Below are 15,625 nucleotides of genomic sequence, written 5' to 3'. Positions count from 1 at the left end.
GCTGGGCTGGGCAGCTGTGCTGGGTTTGGATTTAAATATGTAGAGAAATGAGTGGCTCAAACTGCTCCTCGTTTAATTGCCTTGAAGTAAGAAGCTCAGCGATGCCAAGTCATCCTGACTGTATGAAAGTACAGAGTAATGAAGTAGGATCATGACCGAAGCCAACTATGCTTGCAAGTTTCGTCATTACCAACACAATTCAATAGAACTTGCGACCATAGCCTGCTAACAATGCACCCCTGGACCGCTTGAGAATGATTTCCATCTCAGAGGCCCGGGGCACACCCGGTATTGAGATGTTCGAGTGATCCGATCACAAGTGGACAGAGGTAAACTTTTGATTTGATCACTCAAACAAATTTTAAAGTAGTTAAAAACACACAAAAGCACATTGCATTTGTACTATAAACACTAAAGCACACCGTCCCAGACAGCAGTGAAGGATCACCTACTTATCTGTCAATCTTCTATTTTACCAAAAAAAAAGGGATTTTCAGCTTTAAAAGAAATTAATAAATGAGAAATTCATTCATAAAATACCTGAAACTCTACTGAAAATGTCCCATGTGTGCCTAGATTAAAATTCAGGTACATTTGGGGAAAAAAAATACTTTTTTTATGTACTTTTTTCCTGTGTTACAGGGTTATTATAGTTAACTAAACATAAAATCATAAAAATATATTTTTTATTACTAAAAAATGAAAATCTATTTTTATTTACTTTAACAATGTACTATACTAAAAACACTACTAAAATATTATTAATGCAAGAAATGAATACTAATTCATATAATATTAACAGAAAATACATATTTATTAATGATAAATATTAATATAAAAAGTAACAATTACTTATACAATCACAATAAAAAGTCTGTAGTTATCTAGTCCACACTCTTCCTCCCAAGACAACGAACTGCCGCAGACAAATGATTTGATAATGAAATCAGAAATTATTAAACTGCATAAGAATTGCTGAAGATGCAGATGAGAGGAGTTGTCTCGTCTTTTTCTGCTTTCTGTAGTCTTGTAAAGGGCGTTCTGTAGTGATGTACGCTGCGAGTGTGTTTCAAGTGATGTTATTCTTCTCAGATTTCCCTCAAATCAGCACAAAGCTGCCTCCCTAGTGAAAGATTCATACAGGCATCAAATGGAGAAAAAGATAAGCGCCGATCGCAGAAATAATGTGACAAAGAAACACAAAAGGGAACTTCTGCAAGCATGCAAAAAAACCTGACACAATATAGCCTTACAAAAGACTCATATGGCATTATAAAGACTATGCACAATAGGAATTAAAAAGTTATTAAGGCTCGAGATGGTGGAAAAGCCTGTGATGTATCAAAAGTTTCCCTCCCTTGAACGTTGTGCCATGTGTACCCCTAAAACACAGGACATTATTCAACAAACGAAATCTCAACAAGTCAACACAATCCCCACTGGCGTGGCCCACTCATCGCTACCCCTTGTTGGCATCCGGGACAAAGGCAGCCATAAAGCAAAAAGGAGATTCTTTAGGGAGGAGTGTATGGAAGCAGACCCCCAGTGTAGGGGAGGTGAATTTATCCCTTTCACCTTGAGATGGCAGGAAGCAGATTTAGGATGGTGTGTGCCGAGATGGGGGTCTGACATTGGGGAATAAATAAATAAGCGGAGTGCAGGACTGTCTGAAATGACACTTAAAGCCCTCGCGTCCCCTGTATGAAATGCATGAGTGTAAATCTCTCACACCCTGATTATATATCCTTGTACTACATTCACCTGTGCTGGACAAAATGTCACAATTCACATCAGATGTACAGAGGCAGGAGCACTGAAGATATAAAGCACATTTTTAAAAATAAAGGTTCTTTATTGGCATCTATGGCTCCATGAAGAAACTTTAAAGGCCCACTGAAGTGCCTTGAAACACGCAACATTATTCAATGTGTTGACGTCATTTCCACTGAAACAAGAGGACAAGGTGGGACATTTTGGTAAAGATGCATTTTCCTCCTAATCTCTAACCATTTCTCCTCCATATTGCTTTAAAATATAGCATTCTGTGCAGAATTCAAATGTGTCCAATACGTTTTGTGGTCTGCCGTGGTCAGATTGTGTCTCTGGACCGGAGTAGACTGTGCACGTGCTGAGGCAGTTCGCGTGACACTAACTTGAAACCAAACTTCATTCGTCCCAATGGAAAGCATATTTACACTATCCCCTGTATAGTGCACTATATCCCATTCACAATGTAGAAAATAGTAATTATGTGAACAAGTGACCGATTTTAGCTGCAGCTTTAGTGTCTATTTATAATGTTGGGGGCGGGACGCTTTAGATTCTAGAGAGCATTTGATTGGACAGATGCTGAAGTGCAGAGTGATGTCATCAAAATCATTGATCCATATTGGTGGAAGTGGAGAGACTAAGTTTTGAATGCGTATATCTTCTAAATGCAAATTTTGTCATTGTTTTGGAGCACACTAGCTTATAGATAACAGTAAGGCTAACATATTCATACTAAAAGCCAAAAAACTTCCATGGAACATTTCCATTCTACAAATGTTCTTTATTGTGGAAAAAGGTTCTTCAAAATATGAACATACTCTACATATTAAGAAAAAAAGATTTTTGGGGAAACAAAAATGGTTCTTCTATGGCAAATTGGATCAATTTTGAGTTCATAGACCATTCCTAACGAGTATGGTATAGCCTTATATCTTCCCCCCAAAAACTTGCCAGACAATCCAAGTACCACCTAATGCTTTACTTTACGCACTGCCCATGACAATATGAGATGTGATGTGAAGGACACAGCTCATGATGTACTATAATAATGTTGTCCTAAATATATGAAATATTTGCTGTGAAATATACACCTACTTTTAATTGACCGTCAAAGCAGAAAGGTGCTTTTGAGAATCAGTGTAGTAATGGTATCCACCAGCAGGGGCTAATAGGACCATGCTAACTAGCCAAACATTAACCCTTCGGGATGGGTCCCATGTGGGAACATACTGTACCACAGTCTGAGAATCACAGGGCTACAATCCTAGCATGGAAAACAAAGTAAAACTGCTACTGTTGACCGCCACCGCAGAGCATTCCTCGTCTCAGTATCGAATACACAAGGCTTTCTTAACTCACAAGGAATTGCTTCCAAAATAACAACAGTATTGATGTCAGCACCGCATAACGAAACAGTGAGAAACTCGCTTGGCGGCTATCCTTTTACACAGGTACAACAGGCCTCTTTCAGGCGAGCAACATCTGTCTCCGTCTTGCACAGTTAAGAAACCCGAGGAGCCCGGCACATCACGAGAGAGGATTAATTCATTTTCCATTTTGATACATTACCCTCTCGATTAGGACAATGAGCCCCAAGTCGAGATGGAGATTCATTCGCCGCTGCACTTCGATTAATGTGAGGTCACAGCGGGCTCCCAGTTTTCCATCAAAAACAGCCTAATATTGACACTGCTGCAGAGGGAAAATGATCCTTGGGTTGAAAATCGGAGGAAACCTATAAAACCCACCACCAGAGTCTGTTAACATGAGCTTGCTGAGAGATTTATTTAGCTGTATTCAGATCAAGCACAATAATCGTAAACGAAGGACAGAATAACACGCACATCAGCCGTGCCGTGGACAATGAACCCGTTACTAACCAAGCGAAATGGAAACGGAGAGAGAGAGAGAGAGAGAGAGAGAGAGAGAGAGAGAGAGACGGGAGAGGAAAACCACTCGCTCATTTGTAAAATCAATTTTCCCTTTCGTAAATCAGACATTTCGGAGAAATCCAGAGGGCTCTTGTCTCTCGCTTCACATGATAAAACGGCTGATACGTATTCCATTCTCCTTCCTGTGCAGAGCTTAAGGCAAGCACAGGGGACCGGGGAGTACTGCGGATTCACCTCTGTTTAAAATCCCGCCGTGATTTCAAGCCGTGAGTCAAAACGTGTCTCAATTCACAGGCCTGTCGATCTGCAGAAGCGCACGTATTAGGCGGGGATGGCTCGGCTTCGGCTTGAGAACAGCCCAGGGTCCGTTAACATGCCGTTTCTCTGCTGTATGCGTGGAAACAAAGACCTAGAGGCCTTTAAAGAGAAAATGGAGCCTGTTAGACAGAATAAATCTGTATTGTTTTCTAATTAGCAGAGCTTGCTAAGCCAAAGGGATTTGAACAAACCTCTAACTCCAAGTATTAAATGCTGGCTCGTAACTCACCCAGCACTATTTGCACAATAAACACAAATAATACCCCAAATTTTGCAGCTTGTTATAAAACTAAATCCATATTTTAGTTAAGCAAACAGATTTATGACTTTCAGTAAAACTGCCAGGAAAAAAATCTCATAAACTTACATTGAAGGAGGGAATCAAGCCATATATTGAGACTAGAATATGATAGAGACTTGGGGATGGACTCTTTTGAATTGGTTATGTAAGCATCCACTTAGAAACACCCTAGGCAACCACCCAAAATCCCTAGCAATGCATAGAATCACCTTTGTAAACACTAAAACCTCTAGAAACCACTTAGCAACCAACCAAACTTTCTAGAAATGTACAGAAAATTTCAACTGGTTGATATCAATGCCAAATGTTTACTAGTCCAATGTCTGGTTCTAAACTACTAAACGTGGACTATAAGGCATTAAGGTATTATAAACATTAGGGCTGGGACAATAAATCGATCGAATAGAGACATGATTCTGGATCGATTCTGAGATTTTTCAAATGCATCGCGATTCTCTCTCAAATCGATTCTGAGCTTAGTTTTTAACAGCAGATGGCACTTTAGAAACACCCGTACTCTGCTTGCTTCCAATTCCTTACAGACACCACTTGAACCTTCTATAAAATAATCATTCATATAGTTCAAAAAGGTTGAAGTGGATTACAAGGGTGTTCACAGTGGGCCGTTTACATTAATCTCACGTCATAAAAGCATTCTGAGGTGCAAATACATTCTCAGACTATCTATGTTCAGATAAGCATTTGAGAGTGCAGTTAAAAACTAGCCTAGAGCGCCATCTGCTATTAAAAACTAAGCTCAGAGTCGATTAGAGAGAGAATCGCAATGCATTCTGAAAATCTCAGAATCGATCCAGAATCATTTCTCGATTTGTGACGCATCGATTTATTGTCCCAGCCCTGATAAACATCAACATTATGATTATGAAGTCTGCTTTGAAACATTGTGCATTGTGAAAAGCACTAAACGAATAAAATGGACTTGTATAGCAACACCCAGGCAACCACCAAAAACCACAAACAACAACAAATGAAGAACCAGCCTAATCTCCCAGCAAACGTATAGCAACACACATGCAACAACCTGACAACTACCAAATCCCCCTAGCAACTGTATAGCAACATCCTAGCAACCACCCAAAACACCTAAGCATCATGGCTGCGCCTTTTGTACAGATAAACACCACTCACATTCACTTCAGAAACTGTAAAAGTTTCTGAAATTCTCAAGAGATTCAAAACACAGTACAGTATTCAATACAAGAGTTTCACCGCAATTATGATTCAGTCAAATATCTACAAGCACAGTTATTCTAAAGTGTTTTAAGTGTTTGATCTGTTAAAGCAGTTACAGTATGGTAATTTGAACTCAAGCGGGTTCATGAAGGGGAAAAAAAAAAGAAACAGGTTGACTGGGAATGTTGAATGTCCTCTGCTGTTCCATCCACGATTCTTATCCAATATATACAGTGAAAGAAAGACAGAGAGAACCTATAACGTATGAACTCGGGTGCCAAACAACCACTCACTCCACAGTTCATTCATCTGCTGTATGGCAGAATGACAGGATGTGTATAAAACGGTGGATAAAGCCATAGCCTCAACAGCTAATACATTAATGCAAAGAAACGGCTCTGACCACAGACCCGAACGAAAATGAGCATTACTACGATAGCAAACGTGTGAGAGAAACGTGTGGTTCAGACATAAATTCATAGGGTGCGCACGGAGGTACTTTGGCCGTCGTCCACTCCTCTGTGTTGTGTTTGGCCCGAGGTGGCAGCGTTCACTCCGTTTCCCTCTCTGCCCAGAAGTTGGCTGCTCTCCTCAGTTTCATCCCTCTTTCATCTTATCAAGCACCTGCCTTCAACACGAGGCCGCGTTGCTCCACAACACACCTCCCTTCATTCCCTCGCTCTTCTTGGCGTCTCTTCGCTCCTGTTTCCGACTGTTTAATTATGCTGTCCCAACCTGTCACCTTGAGCAACATCCCCCCCTGGGCAGCAGCCTGCAGACCACCATGCCAAAGCAAACTGCCTCAGGAGCAGGTGTGTGTGGACAGGAGACGCAAGCCAGAAAAACAGAGCCCACAGTATGTATGGTGTATGTATTTTTCATTTATAAATAAAGAGAGTAAATTAGTTTTTGGACATCGACATAGCTTGGCTTGATAACACGCCACCTATAACAAGGTTGACAATCCACTAACAACATTTTTGGAAAAGAACACAAAACAAAATCGAAACCACGTCAGGTGCTGAAGCTGTGAACCCTCATGTCTGAGCGTTTTCCTAATGAACAGCAGGGGAAGCTCAGTACATGTCTAAAATTATAACAGAACTCACTCCAGGTTAAAAATAGATTTGACTGCTGCGATATATCCTGGCACAGAAAAAAAGCTTCTAAAATTTGGAGGTGGCAAATTTCAAAAAACCCTTACATAAAAGACAATAAACTTCCACTAGCTCAAATTTTCACTACTTACTGTAGCCAGTTATGACATTTGAAAATTAAATTAAATAGAATAATTGAATGACAGACAGATAGAACAACATAACGATAGACAGAATGACAGAGCGATAGATAGAACAACAGAACGATAGATAGAATGACAGAATGACTGACAGAACACTAGAATGACAGATAGAATGATAGATAAAATGACAGAACGATAGAATGACAGAAAGGCAGAACGATAGAATGGTAGAACGACAGAACGATAGATAGAATGACAAACTGATAGAATGACAGAACGACAGACAGACAGATAGATAGATAAGTGTGGCTTAAATGCATATACTTTTGGGGAAAACAAAAGTACATGAAAAACAGGATTTCATACTTGAATTAAGGTCATAGAATATAGCTGGCAGATACTATCTTTGGGAGGAGCTGGAGCACTTACAGTATTTGCATTTTACGATGGAGGTGATTTTAGATGACAGTGATTTAGGACAGAACAGAATAACTGTAGATGAGTTCAGCCAGTGCCCATTCCGAGAGTACGGCTGAGCTGGTCAATATGATTTATATGCGGACAGGAGCTGCCAGCACGAGTTCCTCGCTTCACACAGCACTGATAAGACGTATGGATATGCATCCCTGAGTCCCGACCTTGAGCATTTCTAAGCCGTCTGAGAGGAGTAGAAGCGGAGGAGTATTCGAACGTTTGCATTTGAGAAATACATTTTTCACCCCTCCCTTTCGGTGATAGCGGAGGCCATGCTGTAGCGTCACTTTCTCCATTTAACCTCTGTTTTTTTTCCTTCAAAGTTGTCGTTGTGAGTTTTCCAGTTCACCCTTTCAATTTAGGAGCATGATTTATGGGAGAGCGCTAGAATCCCGACAGGGTTAGAACGGAAAAGCCAAACACTTAGATGAGTTAAAGTCCTTGAGCGCTTTGACGTACGAGTTCACATAAACCATAGCCAATCCATTACAGATTATCCTCTGAGAATACGTACATGTAAAAATAGTCTGCATGTTGCTCTGAAAAAACTGGAATAAATAAACACAATTTGTGAACAGAGGTGTAAATTCACACCCTAAGATCTAGAGTAATGCTGAGATCATCTCAAAAATCCCAACGGTGGTGGAGAATCAGCGATGGCTGTTAGCGCGAGGATGTTTGTGATTTAAGTGCAGCCTTGGTTCTCAGTCAGACAGCAAGAGTTCCCTGTAGAGAACAACTTGATTTATTCCTGCCAAACCAAATGCTGACTTGAGGCACAAGAGCCTCCTGAGCAGCCGTCTACAACACTGAGTACACATGCAGTGTATCTTCTATATGAATCAGACAGAAGTCAAACTCACGCTGAAATCTTATTTGGAACATACCCTAATTTTACGTTGTATGAATTGAGAAAAATTATTTCTGTCATTGTTTAAACATCCTCAAACCTCTTGTTGAAGACAAAAGGAAAAGATTAGGAGAATGTACTAGATGCTCTTTTCAATATAACTAAAATGAATGGGGACTGACTTTGATAAGCTCAAAATACCACAATGTAATACTCTATACAACTATATTCCAAGTATAAATAGCTTTAGATAAAGATTACACAGAAAATTCTCAATATTCAACCAAATCTGATTTGCACTTTCAAATATTAAAGCTGATGCATCGCAACCAATTACAACTAATTAAAGGGGACGTATAATGCCCCTATTACAAGATGTAATATAAGTCTCTGGTGTCCCCAGAATGTGTCTGAAGTTTCAGCTCAAAATACCCCACAGATCATTTATTATAGCTTGTCAAATTTGCCCCTATTTGGGTGTGAGCAAAAACATGCCGTTTTTGTGCGTGCCCCTTTAAATGCAAATGAGGCACTGCTCCTGGCCCGCTTTCCAAAAGAGGGCGGAGCTTTAACAAATTATGATTAAAATTTTAAATTATGCAAAAATGTTACCTTTTGGGTACAACAGCTTGTGAAGAAGGGGGCATATCTGTACCTTATTTACCTTTAAAAGTTACATAGTAGTACCTTAAAGGTACAAGTACTCTAGGGTACTACTTTTAGGGGTAGAAAAAGTACTAAGTTGCCTCAGTGACAAGCTGCTGAACCCCTAAAGGTAAAATGTTTGCACATTTTTGTCTGACAGTGATAGTGCTTTCAAAGTCTTTTGGGCTTTAAAAGTCTGAAGAGGGTTTATCATAGAAACAAACACAACGACAATAGTAAGACACAAATTTGTATATATGCTGATGACAACGCTATTAGAGAGCTGTAGCAGAAAGCATGTTTTTCAGCAAATAACTTCTCCTGTTCCTCAAAGCCATTGTATGACTTCAGAAGTCTTGGAATGCAGCGGATCAAGTCATATGGAGCATGTTTATGGTGCTTTTGTGCCTTTTTGAAATTTAAAAACCTCCCTAAGTCCCTATTTATTGTAAGTACATGGAAAAAAAGAGACAATTCTGCACATATTTTTTCCCCCACATAAGAAAGAAAATCATACAGGTTTAGAATGACATCAGAGTGATTACATGACAGAATCTTGCCTAAATCTTTAAGGGTTAGCTGTGGTTTCTACTGAGGCAAGCCTAGCTGAAGATGAAGTCTGCAGTGGTGGTGCAGAGGTTGCAATTTTCATTCTTGTAGGACAAGGGAACTGTCCTATCACTGCTGGTTTAACAACAAAAGATGAAGCTGCTTTTTATGTGATGTAATGATTATGGATCCAGCAGAAGACTCCAGAGTGGCGAGCAACGTCGGATGTGATCTGTCTCACCATACAGCGCTAGCGCTAGTGTGTGGTTATCTTTAAGCACCCTTGACATTTACAGAGACGTTACGTGTGTCTTTGTGCTTTCCTGACATTTCGATGGATTATGGCTCTTGGGTACATGAGCGACGGGGTCGAGACGGGAAGGGCAGAGGCCATTATATGCTGTTTAAAGTCTAATCGCTGCAGGGCCAGCTTGGCCTCTCACACACGTCCAGCCTCATTGGCTCCATGCTGTAATAATCCGTATTCACATGCTCGCTAAGATCTCCGGGCCAGGGCTTCATGGCCCCTGACTGCTCTAGCCTTCTTAGAAGAGATCATGTCAGATTCTCTCTCTCTCTCTTACCACCCAGATACCGTGGACAAATCCGCCCCAGCACCCCTAAGAACGTTTCATCAAGGCTGCCAAGATCGGCTTGCCTGGGAGAGTTAAGTCCGCTGTGTTATTACACCCATTATGGCGACTAAATCATACCACCCACTGAACTTGGCATTTTCGGTTTTAACAAAAGCATCGTTCACTGCAAGATGGTAGCATTCACAGATTACAAATCTACAAAGGAAAAGAACATTTGGACTTGGCGATTGACATCTTAAAACAATAAAAACAGGGCATTGGGAAAAAACGAAGTCTTTCGAACTTCCTTGAAATCCTCTTTTGATGACGCTAATCGCAGTTTTATACTGCATACCAATCAAGCCCTGTAAGGTGCCAATGTTTTTTCCCCATCTCTCATTTTTGCTTTGTTCTGTCTAACTGAACCAAACAACAATCCCTTTGAGCCACACAACAAGCTGTGAATCACTTGTGGGAAGATAACGCATTTTTTGGGTTGAATTGTGGTTGGGTTTCATGCTGAACCTCGAAAGGTTTGTTTTCTGAAGCATTCGTTCCTGTAATGAGCTGGCCCGTCTGCTCCGCTCCAAGAAACCAGAGTGCTAACAGGGGCAATTAGCAGCTTCACCCACCCTTCAAATAGAGACTTTGCGGACAGCCAATAGCCTTGCCATCACCCCGTGTCAATTTAAACACCTTCGAACACACACTCCTCACATACCTGCGCTTATGCTCAAACCTTATAATTGGACTCCCACCGGAGATCCAGCTCCAGTCGTGACAAGAGTGGGGAGTTGTTGGGAATTTTTTTTAAGTGATATTGATCTACTACAGCAAGGGCAAGCAGCAAGCCATTGCAGCTTTTGCAAGAGTCCAGGGACCGCACACAAACCTGAACAGCCTTTTCTCGCTCTGGATTCTTGTTCAATTCCTAAATTTGATTTGAGGAATCAATCAAGAACTTGAATTCAGTTTTAAGGAAGTAATAAATTATTATTAATTGAATTTTAAAGAAATGTGAATGTAATTTTTAACTAGAATGGCAGCTTTACAAAGTCTAGTTTGAAAATTTTGAGGAACGACAAACAATGATATGGAGAAGATGACAGACAGAATGATAGATAAGATAGATAGAACGATTGATGGTTTCTTCCTGTCTCAGTGGGCAGATCTAATTGTATGGACCAGAACTTTGCGAAACTAAGCAAGAGCTTGTGTTTCATAGTAAGACCTAAGCTAAGAGCCATAAAGGTGGTGACAGCTCTTTTCAAGTCCTAAAATACGGACAAGTGGCTTAATGCCTTTGAGCGAACATCTGAGGAGGGCCTCTTGATCAAGATCAACCCCTCTATCATCATCCACCTCTCAAGCGGGCGCTCCAAAACGTCCAGCACTCCCAAACAACTGCAGAAAGAAAGTTAAACATTTGCTCAAAGGGAGACGACTGATGTCTGCCTTGCGGTCGCACTTTACCGAGCTGAGAACGTGAGCTGGTGGAAGTAAGAGTGAACGAGAGAAGGAAACCGCATCAAATGGGAGAACGCTGGGATATCACCACATCTCGTATCCAGCGGTACGGGGGCATTTAAACTGTGCTAAATGGAGAGGAAACATGAGGATGGGATGGTGTGCTGGAGATCTCATTACCGCCTCAACCCATCGCTCTAAATCCTCAGCTCATTCCACAAAACAAGCTTGAATGTAAGTACCACACTGCGTACATCACAGTTATGTTCATAAAACTTGGCGCCAACACAGCTTGAATCCACCTCTATGCATTATCAAAGAACCCCATTGACAGTCCATTTGGATTAATTGAGCAATGACCTCATAATGGTCTTTTCTCACTGCTGGTTCATTCAGTGAGTTTTATCTGAATAATGACCTCACCGAGGTCTTCGTTTGCCTCGGTGGTTCACAATAGCTTTAACATCATGACTAATAAGCTAAAAGTTTTGTAAGCTGTAAATTAATTAACATTACATAAAGTTTTTCCAAAGAAGGATACATTCTCTAATTTGCACTTGCATATATTTAAATATGGTGCTTAAAGATGCGGCATTCCAGGTTTGTCAATACAACCAGACGCTATTGTTTTTGTGCAATGCGGCAAATTGAGTATGTGAAAGAGCAAATGTGATTCAACAGCCATTATTCACTGACAATTTTCCCCTCCAATGCAACTGTTGAATCTCATTAGCACTTTGGCATATGCAAATTGCCTCAAATTCAAACTGCATATTCAAATTTCAGTCTTTTCTTACATATCAGAAGACATAGAATATAGATCATTTTATTATGCTTTTTCATCCATTTTTACTCAACCCCGTGTCATCACGTGACCTTTCCAACATGATTAAGTAATGCGTGGTGCATCACAGAGCAGTGCAAGACGAGAATTTGTGGTTAAAAAGTATATACATTTATATATATATATATACTGATCGTTTTGCTAGACAAGACCATTATTCCTTGGCTGGGATCATATAGAGCCCTTTGAAGCTGCACTGAAACTGCAATTTGGACCTTCAACCCGTTGAACCCTGTTGAAGTCCACTATATTTAGAAAAATCCTTGAATGTTTTCCTCCAAAACCTTAATTTCTTTTCAACTGAAGAAAGAAAGACAAACATCTTAGATGACATGGGGGTGAGTAAATTATCAGGAAATTTAATTCTGAAGTGAACTAATCCTTTGAGTGGAAACAGAGCAGTGTAAACATTCTTCTAAACATCTCATAACGGTTTGAAACAACATGAGGGTATGTGAATGATGCAAATTTGCATTTTTGGGAGAGCTATTCTTTTAAATTCAACTTTGGAGACAAAAAGGCAGGAACACAACATATACAAATACAAGGGCCTAAAAAAGTTTTTAAAAATGTCCTTTGCAAACCGTAGGGGAAAAAAAGAGCTTAGAAAGAGTGGTAATTCTGCCTTTTTTTAGATGGCGAGGATGGAGAACCAGCCCAAAGGGTCGATGTCTCCACATTGCTGACTTTAAACTGTGCGGTCGGAAGTTCAGCCCGAGGAAATAAATAAATAAAAAGTCTGTGACCTCTGCGTCTGCTATTTTGTGTTTTTCCTTCGAAATTTTAATGAGTGGTCCAGTTGGTTGTCTGCTGCCAGCCGGCGGGGCCCCTTCAACAGCATGAGTCTACTTTCTCCGGCCCCGACCGCATTACGTTCATCGCCAAAACAGATCGAAGACCACCCCTCTCTCCTCCATCCCTATCAGAGCCTTATTTTCACTCAAATACGAGACTTTTTTGTAAATGTGTGGTTAGTGAGAGGCCGGTGGAGATACACAACACTCCCTGTCTCAGTTGAGCTGACCTTCTGGTTTTAACAGCCAAATTTGGAAGCAATGGGGCCCTGCTCTCCTTCTCATTCATATCACGGGGCAAAATGATCTTTATGGGAATCAGTACGAAGCATTAATTCAAACACACTACACCTAGATAAAGACACCCATCATTTTTCAGCATTCTCCTTATCTTCTTGTACTGCCAGAATCCATCGGTAGCATAACTAAAGGATGCATGCACGTGTCTCTGAGAATAAGGCTGACAATCAAATCGCACGCCAATCTGGAACACAGAGAGTCCTTGAAACTCCCATTCTGACTCATTTTTCCACAACCACAATCATTATTTTCAACTTGCTTGATATTAAATCTAAAACAATAGTCCTGTGATGGCAATATACAGTAGAGGATGTTTAAAAGAGGCAGAGAAATAATGTCATAGCCTGTGAAGGAAAAACAATCTTTCTGAAGCTACTTTTTGTCTGTTTCATCTGACACGGTAATGTAATGACTTTGAATTACCTTCAGAGGAGGCTTTTCTCTGCAAATATGGATATATGCAATTGATTATTTTTGGTAACACTTTACAATCAGTTTCATCAATACGCATTAAATATCATGAACAAAGAACAACACTTTTACAGCATTTTCAATCTTAATGATAATATCTACATAAACGTACATTTCTAGATCATTTTTGTCATTTTTATTTCTAAATAAAAAGAAAAATATTTAATTTCAACTTTTCTTTTTTATTCCTCAAACATTTTAAGTTATAAATCAACATTAATGTATAAAGAAAGAACATTAATTAACAATGAACAATAATATACTTAAAATGAACATGAATCTAAATTAATAAACGTTGTAAAAAGAAAAAAAAAAATCATCGTTGTAATTACACAAACTAATTTAAAGTGCTACCAAACTTTGAAATTGATAATTGAAGCCCTAATCGCAAGTAATATTATGTTATCTATACAACAAGAGTTGATGCATTCCTCTTAGAATCATGTCTATATTTCTTAAATGTCAAGGTCTTATCTTTAGGCTCCAAACCCATCTGAGTGGAGCCACATCAATTAGAAAATGAGAGGGCCTCTTTTCTGCAACTCCTCTAAGCTCAGACCTCTAGCAGAGATCTTTGAAGAACCACCTTCATTGAATCCTGATTCAGCTATGGTATGGAGACCTTCAACCTCCTATATCCCTCTAGTATTCCTGTTATCCCTATCTAGAGTCAGGAAGTGCTCAAAGCACTAAAGCACCACAGGCACTGATAAGCAAAAGAGCAGCAAAAAATCCTTTATGAGATAGTGAGAAAAGACAAGAGAGAGTTTGGCGAATGCTGTGGGAGAAAAGAGGGAGTGTGAGGGGGTCTTTGGATTCTGCTGAAGCCATCTATGGGAGAGATGAGTCTGTAGAAGCTCAGTGGATGATGAGGAAAAGCCTGAAATAAAGAAGCACTCAAAAAGCCTTTCAGCCTCCCGAGAGAACACGGTCCCTCCAGGCCTCTGGACAACCTAGTGCATTAGGAAAAAATCATGCCTGTATACCTGGAACAGGGATTTTCAAACTAGGATCAAGGGAGCAACAGGAGATCTAAGGAAAAGCGAAGGAAAAAAATGGCGTAAAAATATAAAAATAATTGTAAGCATTGCAAAAAAAGAAAAAAAAAAGAAAAAAAAAAGATATAGAACGATATAGGATGAAAAAAGGATGTATGATGAAGAATATAAACTGTGCATATTATGAAATAAAGCATGTTTCACATGTTATTTATAATATATTATATGGAGCATACAATGCATATCATTGTGGAACAGAATATGCATTATTCCATTCTGAAAAATAAAATTCATAAGATGATAAGATGATATATGTGATATGATATGTGATATTATACATGATATGATATGAGACATGGTATGTGATATATATGATATATGGTATGATACATGATGTGTGATATGATGACATGATATGATGATGAGATAAGATATATATGATGAGATGAGATATGATATGATGAGATATGATGATGAGATGATATATGATATGCTATGATAAATGATATGATATGAGATATATGATATATAATATGATGATGAAATATGATATGATGATATAATAAATGATGATAAATGAGATATAACATGATAATGAGACGATGCTATGATGATATGATATATGATATGATAGATATAAGATAACTCAAATTTGGGGATATGATATGAGATATGATGTGTGATATGATGTATGATTGACAAGATATGATACATGATATATATGATATGTGATACAATACGATATATGATTAGATAGCTCTCATCATATTTGGGGGTCCGATTTGAAAACCCCTGTCCCAAATCCTTCTAACAGTGATCTTGTTGAACTTAAATTATTAGATTTAATCAAGATAAATTTGCTACTGTACTTTTAAGATTTCTATGTGAATGGCCTCTCTTATGATTGGCTAACCTCTTTGCAAGTAAAAAAGAGAGCAAGTTT

At 39.3% G+C, this 15,625-nt stretch overlaps 1 protein-coding gene across 11 annotated transcripts in view; it reads right to left on the bottom strand.

Annotated features, from left to right (window-relative positions):
* erc1b (ELKS/RAB6-interacting/CAST family member 1b) overlaps positions 1-15,625 on the bottom strand; it is a 236,800-nt gene that overhangs the window by 91,193 nt on the left and 129,982 nt on the right. The window lies entirely within an intron of this gene.

Source organism: Megalobrama amblycephala, linkage group LG14 (assembly GCF_018812025.1).
Source record: "Megalobrama amblycephala isolate DHTTF-2021 linkage group LG14, ASM1881202v1, whole genome shotgun sequence".
Taxonomy (NCBI): domain Eukaryota; kingdom Metazoa; phylum Chordata; class Actinopteri; order Cypriniformes; family Xenocyprididae; genus Megalobrama; species Megalobrama amblycephala.
The sequence above is the reverse complement of the archived record's forward strand: the minus strand, read 5'-3'. Positions and strand labels throughout refer to the sequence as shown.